The 14,322-nt window shown below is 33.2% G+C and overlaps 1 long non-coding RNA gene and 1 pseudogene across 3 annotated transcripts; one reads left to right on the forward strand and one right to left on the reverse strand.

Moving 5' to 3' along the window:
• Positions 1-44: 44 nt before the first annotated feature.
• On the reverse strand, positions 45-5,101 carry LOC139816394 (eukaryotic translation initiation factor 3 subunit C-like; annotated as a pseudogene).
• Positions 5,102-10,288: 5,187 nt separating this feature from the next.
• On the forward strand, positions 10,289-13,964 carry LOC139816114 (uncharacterized). 3 transcript variants are annotated; one of them, XR_011732945.1, is made up of 6 exons: positions 10,289-10,702; positions 10,903-11,093; positions 11,165-11,460; positions 12,627-12,782; positions 13,112-13,222; positions 13,336-13,964. It is a non-coding gene; the product is annotated as an uncharacterized lncRNA (long non-coding RNA). The 3 variants fall into 3 exon arrangements; XR_011732943.1 differs by having other exon boundaries at positions 10,290-10,702; positions 11,161-11,460; XR_011732944.1 differs by having other exon boundaries at positions 10,291-10,702; positions 11,161-11,399.
• Positions 13,965-14,322: the final 358 nt, after the last annotated feature.

Here is a 14,322-nt window from a genome sequence, read left to right on the forward strand (position 1 = left end):
ACGACTGCAGGAAAAAACACGAATAATTCTGCAATGTATCAACAAATTACAATTGTTGTTTGTATATAATGTCATCGGTATTATTTATGTATTGGTGCTTAGACGATTACAATGTTTCGACCTCTGATTTCTTATTTTGCACCGTTTTAATATCGGTATTATCATGTACTTAATAATTACGATTCTCTTCTCGAATACGATCACGATCGCGATCACGATCGCGTCTCTGCCGGCCCCAATCCTGTCCTTGGCGATATTGTAACTCTGACGATTGCGGAAATTGCCTTGGTTTCCTCTTGAGAAGAAGTTACCTGCAAATATTATTTTTATTATGAACTAGAAGATTATTTTAATTATGCATTATATAATAAAGTATGAGATATACTTGAAAAAATGTAGCTTAAAGTAAACGATAAAATCTATGGTTTTGTAAAAAAGTCACGTTTGAAAGTAGTTTCTAAAAATCAACCATATTTCATTGACATCTATTATTACAGCAAAGTAGTTCAAATGATCTTGAATAAATATTTTTAAAGTATTTTGGACGACAAAAAAAAAGTTAAAATCATAAAATATTTAAATAACTTTATGTATGTAATCGAATATCTTAATTCCTCCTCTTTCCCTTTTATTCTCACTTTGTTTTGTCATATTGTACCTTTATATATATAGTATTTAGACCTTTCATTATATTAATAGTAATATATTTTATAATATAATGAAAGGTCTAAACACTATACAAGGTTATATGACAATGCAAAGTTACATACATAGTTATTTGAATATTTCATGATTTTAATTTTTAATCAATGTACAAATTTAATTTTTAGTCAAAGTTGGGATCGAGTCGGATCAAGTCAGGTCAGGTCTGTTTAGGTCTTGTTAAAAATAATATAAAATATAAGTACATGAAAAACAAAAACAACAATTTAAATAGAACATATTGCCTTGGAACGAATATAATTAATTTAATTTTTGCAAAAAACTGATCTATTTAATTGTTAAAATTAAATACAATTTTTATAGTACTCGAGTCAATAATCTTGATGATATATCAAAGTAAAGATTATCAAAAATACTTCATCCATCTATACATACCTTGCTTCATTTCGAAGATACGTTCGTTCGAATCTACAAAGTTGTTGACTTTATCCGTCAACTGCAGAGCCAATGATTGAAGGCGGCTTGGCTCGCTTCGATGCATAACAGCATAACTACAGTTCCAGTTGGGTCGTCCATAGATGCCTAAGTTTGTAAAAAAAGGAAGTACATAAGTTATAAAGAATATTACGTAAATAATTGTACAACGTAAAAGTATTTCTGCCAAAATACCATAAGTTCCTCGTTGATGATCATTTTACTCATAATCGAATGGACTATGGGCCGCTTCAACTGGAACATGTCCGCGAGCTTCGGCATTGAGATCGAATCATATACATGCGAATACGTGAACAGGTAAGTCCTCAATGCCTCTTCTTTGATCAATCGTGTTAACACAGCTCGCACTTCATCCGCTTGATGGAAGAGATCCCACACCTATTTCAATAAAAAGTAATTACTACATCGTATTCTACATTTGAAAAAAAATTGCTAATGTTAATCTCGCGCTAATATCTTTGCGTTCATCATTTCATTTATAATGTAATCGTTGCAAGCGGACCAATTTCCGTTATGCATCGCTTTGGCAGCGGCAACGACGTGCTCCCTCGTAGATTCCGGAGGTCCGACTAACGATTGGCGTTCGCTGGACTGCAATTGCTGGTAAAATGTCTTCGAAATCATTCTCCGTCTCGCATCAAACTCGTGCGCTAGAATTAAATAATTTGTCGTGTATAATAAACGTTGAAAGTAATTGTTTATGCAATCGTAAAAAATACACTAAATGTATTTTATATAAAGAATATCAAACATAGAAAACATAGCAGCCATGTACGGAATTTCGATGAGCATTGCTGAAACAAGGTACACACATTCCAGGAGTTCGAGATTAATATGCATGTGGAAAGGCATTTGCCTTTGCTTCTCGATCTTCTCCTGCTCTTTGCTATGCTCGTGCTGTCGCTGCGGAAGCAGACCTTGCGCCAGAAGTTCTCACCATCAAATCGACCAAGCAGTTGTGGGCGTATTTAATATTCGCACGACGGAACGCACATAATCCCAGGTGGGCTATCGTACGATTGTATAAAATCTAAAAAATAAAATACATTATTTTTACACGTTTTATTAACAAGATAATTTTTAACGCAGATACACATTCAAACCTGTGTGGCTGGATCAGAATGTTGTTTAGTTTCCTGGAGATGCGACATCAGAATCAAGTCGCGAGCTTGGAACCAGTTATCGTGAAGAGCGTGGTGATAAATGTGCGAGAGAATCGCGCAAGTTCTCAACCGATCAGTGTTATCGTGGGCATAAACGTATTTGCATAGTTTTTCCATAACTTGCACGGATGTGATTGCGTCTGATCCCAGTCCACTCTAACGCACATTTGATTATTTTGACAATTTAATAAAATAGAAGAATTTTATACGCAATATACTTTGCAAGATTTACCTCCTTTTGTTTCATAACATTCGAATCGAATTTGTAATACATGTGCTCGATTTTACGAAGATACACGCGGCAGAGCTCGGACACGGTTCCTTGCCTCTCCAAATATTCTTGAACCTTGTCAATTATGGCAGCAACCTGCTTCTCATCTTTCAATCTGTGACAAAGTGGATATTTTATCGTATAAAAAATAATAATAATCGTAAGTACAATATATTTCGCATAATTTCTCTCAAAAGACATTACCTTTCCACGTATTCATTACTGTATGGATCACATTTCTTCAGCAACTTTATATGAATTCCTCATCGAGACGTTCCACCAGCGTCAACACACAACCATGTATTTTATATGGCGTCGTTTCAAACTCCTCCATTTATTCCGTTATTGTTTCCGCTATTACCATGTCCGAGTTGCTCAGTAACATATCCAGCATCTCGGTAATACGCTCCAGTATTCTGTAACAAAAATATTTATATATAATACTCGCTTATTTTAAATCATCTATTTTAGAGGGCTTATAAATTTACATTACATATACATATCTATTTATACAAAAATACGTACTTCGACCAATATTCCGGCTTTATAGCACCAGAAACCTTTGGATTGTAATCGAATATGGAAAATACAATGAAAACTTAATCTTCACGGTTACAGCCGGACCGAGAGATTGAGCGTCGGCTATCAGTTGTAGTTGTAGCTCGTGCAAGAGCTCTATTTGCTCGCGGTCTGTCCGTGCGCTTTTTACTACGAGCTGCAATTACCTCAGAAAACTTCTTCAGCACCGCACCAATATTAATTTCTGCGTCCTTGGCGAACATTTTTGGTTTCTCGGAGGGAATATATCCACGCCGCCCTAAACGGTTTCCCACTCTCCTTCGCCATCGTCTTCGTCGCGTTTCTTAAGGCCTTCCCTGCCGAAAATGTTCGATTAAAACCGATTAAAAAGAAAGTAATCCGAATCGATCGGGATTTCTGCACCGAAAATACGGTATTAAAACCGATTGAAAATAGTCAAATCGAATTTAGTACGCTTCAGGCGGATTTGATATACATCCATTTAAATCCGAAATTATACGATTTCATGAGCTATAATTAAATCGGTTTTAATGCGATGTGAATCTGTCGGAGGATGACAAAAGTAATCCGTTGCAATCCGAAATTCTATTTTACGAACATTTAAATCGGTTTTAATGCGCTGTGAATCTGTCGGAGGATAACAATAAAAGTGTTGCTATTCGAAATTTCACGATTTTGCGGATTACATCGCGATATACAATTAAATATGTTTTAATGCAATTGAATTAGCTAGAATTTACCATAGTCAATCCCTAGGCAAAAATAATGTCTTTTAATAAAAAATGTTATCATTTCGCAGATAAAAAGTAAATCGATTTTATGTAGTGTGAGTAGGATTTGCTGTTATCATAAGTCACAATAAAGCTATTTAAAATCAAATCTTTATTTTTTTCTCAACTGCATAATATTTACAAAAGAAATACAATTTAAGCGTTAACCTTCAAGTGGTTATTGTTTATTTAGGTATTAACTCCTAATATGAGTGTATTGTTTGCAGTTTTTAATCAATTTTCAAACTTTTAAGCAATACAAACAATTAAAATTGAAAATAAAATCTTCAAAATAAACAAATAAGTACATTAACTTCGCCAGCAATTTTAACCAAATTGAGAATAAGATGGAATTTTAATCGACGTAACTGGCAATCTCAAGATATACGCGTTTAAGATTTGAAATTTATTATGAACTAATAAATTTTTCAAATTGATTAAAATTCCATCTTATTCTCAATTTTTTCAAAATAAACATAAAATTTTTGCTATCAAAACATTAATATATTAAAAAAAACAAATTTTTCTGACTATTATGATGAATACAATTCGGGTGAGTAATCGTAAAAACGAGAATCTTGGTTATCCTCAACAACATTTACGTCTTTCGAGAGTAATATATATAAATTAAAACAATGTATGAATGGTCAAAACAGAATTGACCAGCAAATGTCGAAAAAGTCCTGGAGATATTGCACTTTCTAACGGATAATGTAGATTACTGTGATGATTCTGCCGTGTCTGACTACTGCAGATTTCAATATAAACATTTATCAAAATTCGATACATCTGATGACAACAATGTCATTCTTATTGGCAAATGCTATAGCGTAAAATGCGATGATAAAATTTATAAAGCATATAAAAAATGCATCGTTAGAGGCGTTGTATTTCACAGCCAGAAGTATCGCAAAGCGAAAAGAACGAACGATACAATGATTCAGTTACATTCAGGCGAATATGGTCAAATAATGCACATTATTCTATTAAATAATAAATGCCACATGCAAATATCAAAAATTACGATTAGTTCCAATAAACCGTTTAAGGAGGTTCGATGGCTTCATCGGGGGGAGTAGTGGGACGCGGGGGTTCTGGAAACAGCGCACTAACGTTTGAAGTAGTGGGAATGAAGGGGATTGCTCTGATTGGTCGCCGCGTGTATAATGCGTGCTGCTGTTCACGTCGTTCACGACCATGACAGTCTATGCAGACGAAAAATCAAGCAATTTATGCTTTAATAATTAATTTTTCTACGAAATGTGCGGTAACCTTCCCCTTTCTTTCGCTCATTTATTTGTAAATTATTAAGTTACATGTGCAAATTTTTTTTTCTTTATCATTTGCATTTTTTCTTGCACTTATTTCATTCTGAAGGTATATGCAATATGTCATTTCCCATAAAAACCATAAGAACCTATGTTAAAAATGCAGCCAGTTTCATGCAATTTTAATATGTTGTTCTGGAATGCAAAATAGAATTATGTGAATTTTTTGGGAATTTTTCACCGTCCCGTTTTGAAATAAATCTACTCCTAAAATTGTACTTTTTAGGTTTTTGGAGTAGATTTTTTTCAAAACGGGACGGTGAAAAATTCCCAAAAAATTCACATAATTCTATTTTGTATTGCAGAACAACATATTAAAATTTCATGAAATTCTCTGAATTTTGTTGTAGCCATCGAACCACCTTAAAGTGTCGTACATGGATAGGATAGAATCAGAAGATTATGTACATAGCTCAATAGTTCCCATAAGCGATGTCAAAAGCAAGCTTATTCACATAGATGTTGGATATTGTAGATATTTATGCAAACTTTCGAATACATTTGAAATTCAATAATAAATAAAACTTTGTAATAAATACAATTTTGTTTCTTTATTTATATATACACACAGTCAAATATAATTATAACAAAAATTTGATTTAATTGCATTATATCCGATTTCCTTTTCATCTGAAAAATCGGAGAATTTCAAATTTAAACGAATTACTGTTGCTTTATCACAGACTATATAAATTTGATTCTTATTGCATTCAAATCAATTTAGTTTTTATCCCCGAAATTGGTAAATTTTGGATTAAATCGGATTACAAAATCAACTCAATTATTAAAAGTGGATATTATTATAACGGATTGAAATTGCATACGCGCAATCGCTAAATTTCAAATTAAAACGGATTAATGTTGTCTTTCCTAGCAAATCGGATTCAGATGGATTACAACCGATTTTATTGAATCGGTGTTTTTGTAATTGAAACGGATTCATCTCTTGAAAAGAAATATACAAAATTAGGCGGATTATTTTGGATTATATATCCATCCGATTATTAGTGTTTATTTTGGATTGACAACAATATGGATTAGAATGTAATGATTTCGGATTGGAAATAATCTGCAAAAGCGATATCAAAACCCATTCTGATTAGTTTGGAATTAAAATCAATTACTTTTTAATCCGGACGCGGATTGAACCGATTAAAACCGATTAAAACGGATTATGTTTTAATCGGTTTTAATCGAACATTTTCGGCAGGGTTCACACACGAATCGACGGAAGACGTAAGACGTAAATCGTAAGGAAATCCACCAATCAGAGTCGACTATGCCCCTCTTTAAGAGGGAAGAAGAGGGGAATAGTTGACTCTGATTAGTGGATTTCCTTACGATTTACGTCTTACGTCTTCCGTCGATTCGTGTGTCCGGGGCTTTACTTCGTTCTTTTTCTTTGCGTTCTTTACGTTGCTCCTTCCTCTTCGCTTTATTCTCGTACTTCTCCTGGGCTAAAGCCCTATGTAAAAAAAAAAAAAAAATTATGGTGTCATATAATATATCGTTAAATTTATTATTTTTTATTAAGGCCCTTGGATGTCACGGAAAATACAGCGGTCGAGTGGCACGACACTTACTGGAGGCAGCTTCGTAGCTTGATATAGAGCGCCGCGATGTGGCCGCGAGTCACTCGAGAGTCGGCTGGTGGGGGAAACGCACACAAGAGAAAGCACGTATCTGTGCCCTCAGATACGTTCTTTCTCTTGTGTGCGTGTGTCCCACCAGTCGACTCTCGACTCTCTCGAGTGGCTCGCGGCGGGAAACAGTGGACAATATTGTCTTGCGGAAGATCTCATTGGTAAAATAACTCATTTATCGTACTAAAAATTGTGCATTATTGAGCTTCAGTTTGTTGATTATGTCAATGTGCTGTCCATTGCCTCAAATAATAATCCAATAAAGTGCCATAAACCATTTTCCAGAACAGTGCTACGTCGACGGCATCAGCTGTCAATTTTTCATTGCACTGTTACTACACTTTCTATATTAGGACCAGTAAATTTTAATGAGCAGGTAAACATACAATATGCTTTCATCTTTTATTTGAGCGCTTATATTCAATCGTACGGTGACTCCTTATATTTGAGATCTTCCGTAAAAATTGTCCATATTTCATCTCTCAATTCAAGATGGCTGACATGGGTATACAGGGCCCTTAAGATTACATCTAGTTACAACAATTACTTTATTATATTATAATTATAACTTTGAGTAAATATAAAAATTATAAGATATGTTTAGAGAAACATATCTATCCAAAATTATCGATGTAAAAATTGAATACACAATATGATACTTTCAGATGTAAAATTCAAATTGAATATGAAACAATAAGACCAAACTCTCCTGCACTATTCTAACACCTGCGCAAACCGCTGATGCGGTTTATATCTTTTTCTATTGTCTAACAACAACAAGGTATACTGGCTAAACAGTGATATTTTTCAACATGAATGTAGAATGTATAAAAGTCCAATTTTGTTCAGCTAATATGTTCTACAGCACGTTTTCCTTGCCAAAACATCTCATCTGTCAAATTTGCATACTCTGCCGCTGGTTTCTAGCGTCCATGAAATAAATAGAAACCAGCGGCAGCGTCAAGAAAATGTAGTGGGGGAAAAAGTTTAGACCGTCTCAGCTTTTTAGCGTACCGCAAAATTCAATGGAACTTTTTCTCCCACTACATTTTCTTGCCGCTGGTTTCTAGCGTTCATAAAATTGCACCTGAACGGACCCAAAGTTTCCGTTGAGCGGAAGAGAGAAAGAGAGAGCTACATGATAGAAAGAGAAAGAAGATGGCAGATGTGCATACAAGTGCATGGCGCGACCGCCCAGGCGCTCGCTGCGTATATGGTGGAAGGAAAGGTCGGGATAGATCGAGGATAGTCGAGGTCTTTTCTCGCCTAGCTGTTGAAGAGTGCGGACGTACAGTCGAGTGCGGTCTTAGAATATTCTAAATAGTGTAAGTGTAGCGAACGTAAGCAATTTAATTTTGCAATTTTTTTTCTTTGGTGAACTGCGTGTAACGTGTATCAGAAAATGAGATAAAAGATACATTGAATAAGATAAAAAATACATTTCGGAAAATCTTAAACCCATATCCTGCCTCTCTCCTCCTTCTCCCTTAATTACTTTTATTCATCCTTTGCCTTCTCTCTCTCTCTTCCAATCCTTTCCTTGCTCTCCCGATCCCTCCCTTCAGCTTTTCCACGTCCCGTCTCTCAAGTTCGCTTGCCTTACTTCCCGCCACGTGTGTTTGCCATGCGCTCACCTCGTTCAATCGACCCGGGAAGTCAGACTACGGAAGTTCGGGTGACGACCAAGACTTCTTGGACGAGGCACAGATTACTGGACCCCGTTTTGCGTGTCGCCCTAGGAGGTTCTGGTTAGGTCTCTTCTCTTCGGGAGCAGCGGATCGGTTGCTGATCTCAAGTCGAAGTGTCTTCTTTCGCCGCGGCGCCGATTTTTATAAATTATTATTCGATAGATTCGGTGAAGAGGCCGATCCTCGTGCGAGCCACGCGGCGGAGCAGTGCAGATGAATTACGCGCGCTCGCATTCGGCGGAGATCGGCTCCCGTCGCGGTTCCGTCGGGGCCGCAAACGCTCGTGCACACAATAATTTTGAGCGAATTAAAAAAGGTGGGCGCACCGCGCCTTATCCTCGCCCGACGGTTGGTCGGGAGGCATCCGGCGGGTGTTAGCCGGGAGACGATGCATTGAAAAGGGTGCATTAAAAATAAATAAATACATCTATCTATTTCATAAAAAAGAATACAATGCAGAATATTGAGATCATAATTAAAATATATAAAATAATTATTTGTTAACAAGTTATTCGTAATATTCTATAATAATAATACAATTTGTTAATAGAAAAGTAAAGAAATTATAGTTTCAGTAAAAATTAATGTTTTTAAAAATAGATGCTATATATGGATGGTACACTATTCTCTGTAGAACAAGATTTACAATGTATTGTTAATTAAAATCTTTAGTTAACTAAAAATCTATAGTTTGCATTACGTAATACACATGCAGACAATAGTGTCAGTATTAACAATGTGAATGGAAGGAAGATAAACTTAGATTATATAATCTTTATGCTATAATTACAAATATATGAATTATAATGCATTTTAGCATATGCTACAAAAGCAAGGGTTATTATTCTCCATATTTTGGTTTTTTTTCAGAGAGAAAATATGATACCCAATTACCAAATTTTACATTGTGAGAGTTGTGATCGATATCCTTATATCGGCAGAAAATCCGTAGGAAAAGAGGATATTAGAGTTGACTTCATCTATCAATTTGTGAAGAAAAGACACGTTAAGATCCGCTCTAATCTCAGTATATTTCATACTGCCCCTGACATAATTGGACCACCCAAATTTTCAAACTATGGAGAACCATTTCAGGTAATTATTTAGAATGTTTAAATAGACGAATTTCCCTTCATGACTTTACCTTTGACATATGTTGCCAAGATCACTCTTCTGAGTAACATTCCAAAGATTTAGCCGTCGTTATTGAGTAAAAAGTTATTAACAATTAAGAGATATAATAAATAGAATATACATTTCTTTAACACCGTATAGATAGAACTATAGTACGTAATAAGCATGTATAGTATATAACGACGTGTGTATATATATATATATATATATATATATGTAGGTCCGGAAGTATGTTCCGGGACTTTTATTTTTTTACATCGGTATATTCCAGGACATTTGGCAGTTTCCAGGACTGTCCTGGAAAAAATTCATGTCCTACGGCACGTTTCGGGACAATTTTTTGAATCTGATTACATATATATGCGTTATATTCCAGGACTGTACATTTCAAAAAACGTAAACAGTCCCGAACATACCTCTAGACCTACATATATATATATATATATATATATATATATATAATATACATATACATACATACTCGTATATAGACTCATACATATAAAGGAAGAGGCTGAATCCTTCTTCCGCCCACATGTATACTGTCTATAAACACATCAGCAAATTGACTTTCCTTAATTAGCACTATTATCCCAGTAAGCAAGGAACATTAAATTTACGTTTAGAAATATTGACTTTATGTGTATTTTTTAAACGTTTTTTAATAATATTATACACATATTTGAAAAATATTATTTCGTAATATGATTTTTCTGAATGTTGTTAAAATATTTTAAAAACGTTACAGAAAATATTTTTCAAATGTTACTCTGACATTTATTTGAGATCAATGCAACAGTTCAAAATTCCTTGTAATTTGGACTTGGAAATAACGTTGGTAGTATATTAATTTTCTGTTGTTATAATATTATTGTTTTATATTGTGCGCAACTCTCATCGCGACAGCCATAATGTACATTATCCTACATATGATACTTGAGTGCGTATACACTCGTGTGAATCGAGCAGTGCGGAGTGCTCTTTATTTACAGTATATTTATATATAAGTAAGTAACTATTATATTCTAAAAGTTGTATATTAATAATAAGAACTCAATTAACCATACGTGCTATGAATAGTAGCTGATATGATGATCTATAACCTATAATTTAGGTTAACTACAAATAACGTTCTTTGGGTATCGGTAGAAGCTATATAGTGGAATTATTTGCTATTTTCTTGCAATTTACTGCCGATTATTTTCAGCTGTTTGAGCGCGTTGAGATCATGAGCAGACGCACGCTTGTCGCAACAGCCAATCGGAAGCAGTAATAGTTCTGGAGACTGTAGTCGCATTATCTTACATATACGTATGATGCGTGAGTGTGTCATATATACGTATACGTTTGTGCTTGTGCTGTCGAGCACTTTTAATTGTATACAACATTTTTATATGGGTAATTATTATATTCTAAAACTTGCATATTAATGATAAGAACTCAATTATCTATATGTGCTGTATAGGTAGCTGGTGATTCAAGATCTATTTTTTGACCTATATAAGAGAGAGATTTGCAGAAGAAAAGAAATATACCAAAGTATTAAGGATCGAACATATTTTTGATGTACTCGGACCGCGAGGCTGAACAATATTCTGAGGAAAGTATTATACAAGATACAAAGATTGGACAATATCTCCCCTTATCTTCCATTGACAATTTGAAGATATGCTAAAAACTGATCCAGAAGCTTTCATGCAAGTTGTAAAAAGCTGCTTATCACAATTATAATTAATTCTATAAACATTTACAAATAACATTTCGGGTTAGTAGTTACATAATCGTAGTAGATATAAATTTACACAATAAAATCAGACTTTAAAAATTTAAGAATTAAGAAAAGACTGTAAGAGATATCTCCTCTCCCTCTCCCTCTCTCTCCCTCTTTCTCCCTTTCTCTCCAAGAGTAGTAAATATAATATTTGCAATTTAGAGTCGACAAAGAGATCACCAGGACTTGTAATTTTTACCGATTTTTTGGTATTATTTTCAATGTAGTGCCTATAGCAAAGATAGTAATTGCGCATTATCTGTATCTACTATGTTTATAGTGATTTTGATTGTGGCGTAACATACGCATATATTTTTTGTTTATGACACAATTTATTAGATGAAAAAATAGATGAAAACTCTAAAAGTGTCAGTAACATACAGACAAAATCATCCAAACGTCATAGAAAATAAGTATTAACGCATTCACACTACATTGTTCAAGTCTTTTATGCATATAGATATTCTATATATAAATGTGTGTTGCTTTGTTTTACCATATTTAGCAGAAAGATTAAGTATTTATATATAAAAATCTTCTTGCAAACTTTTCGTATATTTTTAAGCTTTTAAATTTGATGGAAATGGTACAGTAATATTTTTTTACAATTTTCTTTAACGGACCAAACATACTGATAATATATAAAAGTTGTACAATTTTTGTAACAGATAAATATTTACATTGACAGCTCGAGATCTTTACTTTGAAATTTTCTAATCATTTTTGTGATATATTGAGCAAATGCTCTAATTAATTTACACCTATTTTTATTATGTAAAAGCATTTGTAATTCTATGCAACCAATGCGATATATGTAAATTTTCTAAAAGAAAGTAGAATTTTGTCGGTAAAGTTTTCAAATATGGTGTCTTTCAAAAATCAAAATGTATTTGTATTAATTTCTATAATGTATTCAACTGTATGTTTTATGTATAAAACGATCAAATAGAATCTTGAAAAGGAGCACCCAATGGGTCTAAAACCAAAAATGGTTACTCTGACTCTTTTTACAAACTTATATCTATAATATATGTCCTTTAATGTGTTCTATAATATCCCATAATATGTGTTATTATATTTTAAAAGTCTTCTGAATTATTTTCCTTGCAATTTATAATAATAAACTGCATTATATAGAATTACAAGTATAAATTTTTCAGGTGAACAAGGTTATATTAATTGGAGGGAAACATGAAAAGGATTTTATTAGAAGAAGTTTGAGTGCTACATTTTCTGATGACTTAGCCTCCATGTGTTTATGGACTGGCCAAAAAAATAATTATAAAATTGGAGATACGCAATTCTGAGCATTAAAAGTAAGTAATTTTTTAAGAGATGTATATATTACTTGCAGTATTAAATGCTATGTTTTATGTCTCAGAATTTATTAAAATTGTCTCCTATTTTTTTGTGGCAATCATCGTTAAAAAGCAGGACACACATACACGTTAAAAATTCTTACAAAATAAAAGAAAAATATATACATCCATAAACTAATACTTTTGATCGATTTAGTATATATGTAAACTATTCCGGAAACTTTTGTGTTATTTCAATAATTATCATAAGTTTTAATTGCCGTTAAATTAACATTATTTATTTCTTTCATCTAACAATAAACTGTATTGAATTTTTCTTATTCCAGAAGCTTTTAGAGCAATATTCCCTCGGAATACAGAAAAAGATTTTGAACACTTTGTAATGGAGTGGTTCAGATTCGCAAACGTCCGTAAGGAAAGAAAAAAACATTAAAAAGGTAATGTAATGTATTTTGGTATATACTCTCTATAAAATAAAATTATTATAGTTTGCCGCGTTATAATTTATAAGTAGCTTTTTCACTAATTTAATTCTACTTTTATTTTTCAGGAAGTGATAAATATATTATCTTACTTGCGTGGCTCCGCGCGAGTGATTATTATAGTAACAAAAGGGTCTTAGGTTTGATCTCGACTCAGTCTGCATCCCGCATATACAGTCCTCGTTTAACTTGTTTCCCTGTAAGGGGTTGATTAAGAGGAAGTAAATGGTTTAAGGATTGAAAGACCTGTATGTGGTTTAATAATCCGTTTTAGAAAGTTTGTAGAATGAAAAAAAAATACATAGGTCTAGGCAATAGTAAAAAAAAATTTTTATACATTAGAAATAGTGATTTGTGCTATATGATCTAAAAGGATAAGGTCGAAGGCACTAACACCCTCATTCGAGGGGACACATTTCAAATAAAAAAGGAAGATTTTGATAAAATTATTTGGTTTGACATTTTTTCTCAATATTACGTTTAGTTTGTATTCAAGGATCAACGACGAAGATGTGGAACCACATCTGATCTTGCCTTAAAATGCATTTTTTCCTGGATTTGAGACAGAAATCTGATTTTTTTATTTGAAAGATGAGTTTTATCCCAAAACCTTCCGCTAGGATCAGTGATCTTCACCAAAGATATTATTGTGATAAACTGAAAACTGTAATATATGGTATATATTATTTTTTATATAAATAAAACTTTTTTTATGATAATTAGTGAATTATTCCCTAATACAGATTAGTATATAACAGGCCTGGGCAACTTCGAACTCCGGAGTCACGACACTCCCCTACTTTCCGTAGATAGAAAAGAAGTGTCGTGGTTCTGGAGCTCAAAGTTGTCCCAGCCTGGTCTATAAAAGCAATCTAAATATTAATTAGACAATAAATATTGAGATATTTTATTACTATTGCATATTTATTGAAAACATGTTGCCTGTAATAGAAATAAAACATCAATAAGAACTTTAAATAAATGTTAGAATTAATATTACGGTAATCTTAATATAATATTGTAATAAAGTTGATAGTACGTTTAAATTTTTATGT

This window comes from Temnothorax longispinosus, chromosome 7 (genome assembly GCF_030848805.1).
Source record: "Temnothorax longispinosus isolate EJ_2023e chromosome 7, Tlon_JGU_v1, whole genome shotgun sequence".
NCBI classification, from domain to species: Eukaryota; Metazoa; Arthropoda; class Insecta; order Hymenoptera; family Formicidae; genus Temnothorax; species Temnothorax longispinosus.